Genomic DNA, 2130 nt, shown 5'->3' with positions numbered 1-2130 from the left:
CATGTCCACCTGTAAACCAGTCCACCTGTCAATATGTCCACCTGTAAACATGTCCACCTGTCAATATGTCCACCTGTCAACATGTCCACCTGTAAACATGTCCACCTGTAAACCAGTCCACAGGTCCCCTGTCCAGATGAAAATTGGTCCACTTGTCCACATGTGAAGCTGTCCACGTCTCCAGTTTGACTCGAGTGCTGGAAGCTGAAACTCTTCCTCTCTGAGCAGCAGGTGATTCAGATGACATCATCCTGCAAGGCGAGGGTCCCCCGTGGTCCTGCTCCCATGATGCAACTGTGCRGTGTCTCTGAGGACGAGGCTGATTCCTGCAGGTACAAATTGAAGCTTTTTTCCTTTGGTTTTATTCAGATTCCTCTGCGCCGAGGACTTCACCTACTCTGTCAATCTGTGCTTTCATGTTTTCACATCCRTCTCCTCCTCGTCCTCCTCTGGTTGCCATGGCAGCAGAGCATGACTCAGCGCTCTGCAGCAGCAGGGAGGACAGATGGACGTCCTGCTCCACACACGCTTGTGAAAGAGTCCAGAAATGTGGGTCAGACTGAGAATGACAAGAGGAAAACCATCAGGAACAGGAAGTCACTATAAAAGCATCAGCTTTAGAGGAAGTAGCTGCTTTTATTTTGAAGGSTTAAACTTGGCTGTGGTTGAGTCTGAGGGCTGATGTATTTATCAGTTTGACTGAAACGTCTGAAATGTGTCACCTAATATACTTGTTTGATTTTATCATCAAAGATTTTTAGTTTTCTTACATCAACCTTCCAGGAACTCTTCTGTTTTCTAAATAAAAGTTTTTATTGTGAGTTTATTTTATTGTCTTTTCTTTGCAGAGTAAAACAGGAAACTGTATTTAGGGAAAAGAACTGGATGACCTCTGAAACATCTGAACATTTCTGCGTCACTCTGAAGTCTTGAAGGTCGAACTTTTCTTTGTTTAGTCCAACACGTCATGTTGCACTCGTGTAATCTTTGCTTCCAACATCAAACCTGCTGGAAGCTTTCAGCTGCAGAACCAGCAGAAACATCTGAGTGTTTACCAGCTCCACGCTTTAATCTGAGCTGATAGTTCAGGTTTCAGTCCGTCTGACTCAGAGATAAAACTCCAGGAGGAAAAATAAACCATCAGAACACTGCAATAAAGTCAATTAAATCAAACACAACAAACCTTCATGTTGTTCATTTACAACTGGAACAAAAGATTTAACCTAAAAACCCAAATGTAACTGTTTCATTGCTCTCCTGCACTTCATCCTAACAGCTGGTAAAAGTTGCCGAGGCTTTAGACCAGGTTGAAGAACAGAAATCCACTCAGAGTTTCTGAAGCTGAAGAGGATTTTTCTATCAGCTGCAGTTTGACGGCTCAGATTAAAGAGAGAGCCGGCTTAAAAACAACAGATTATTCCTTTAATCTGATTACATCATTACCAGCAGCTCCGCTGCGCTCCGAGCAACTGCTCTGCATGTAGTGACAACCTACAACCTTCTGACGTGTCGACGTGATGAAACCAGAGCTCGCAACTGGCAGGGGAAACAAGAGGTCACAACAGAAACAAGAGGTCACAACAAAAACAAGAGGTCACAACAAAAACAATAGGTCACAAAACAAGAGGTCATAACATAAACAAGAGGTCACAACATAAACAAAAGGTGACAACAAAAACAAGAGGTCACAACAAAAACAAGAGGTCACAACAGAAACAAGAGGTCACAACAAAAACAAGAGGTCACAACAGAAACAAGAGGTCACAACAGAAACAAGAGGTCACAACAAAAACAAGAGGTCACAACAGAAACAAGAGGTCACAACAGAAACAAGAGGTCACAACAGAAACAAGAGGTCACAACAGAAACAAGAGGTCACAACAGAAACAAGAGGTCACAACAGAAACAAGAGGTCATAACATAAACAAGAGGTCACAACATAAACAAGAGGTCACAACAAAAACAAGAGGTCAACATAAACAAGAGGTCACAACAAAACAAGAGGTCACAACAAAACAAGAGGTCACAACAAAAACAAGAGGTCATAACATAAACAAGAGGTCACAACATAAACAAGAGGTCACAACAAAAACAAGAGGTCATAACATAAACAAGAGGTCACAACATAAA

The 2130-nt window shown here is 42.2% G+C and overlaps 1 long non-coding RNA gene across 1 annotated transcript in view; it reads right to left on the bottom strand.

Annotated features, from left to right (window-relative positions):
- Nucleotides 1-239: 239 nt before the first annotated feature.
- The window catches only part of LOC106534756 (uncharacterized), a 15731-nt gene continuing 13840 nt past the window's right edge, over nucleotides 240-2130 (bottom strand). Inside the window, exons 3-4 of the long non-coding RNA XR_001312379.1 lie at nucleotides 398-559; nucleotides 240-326 (exon numbers count right to left, since the gene is read on the bottom strand). This is a non-coding gene — a long non-coding RNA (uncharacterized LOC106534756). The remainder of the gene's footprint in view (nucleotides 327-397; nucleotides 560-2130) is intronic.

This window comes from Austrofundulus limnaeus, unplaced genomic scaffold (assembly GCF_001266775.1).
Source record: "Austrofundulus limnaeus strain Quisiro unplaced genomic scaffold, Austrofundulus_limnaeus-1.0 Scaffold1260, whole genome shotgun sequence".
NCBI classification, from domain to species: domain Eukaryota; kingdom Metazoa; phylum Chordata; class Actinopteri; order Cyprinodontiformes; family Rivulidae; genus Austrofundulus; species Austrofundulus limnaeus.
This window is presented reverse-complemented; position numbering and strand designations above follow the sequence as displayed.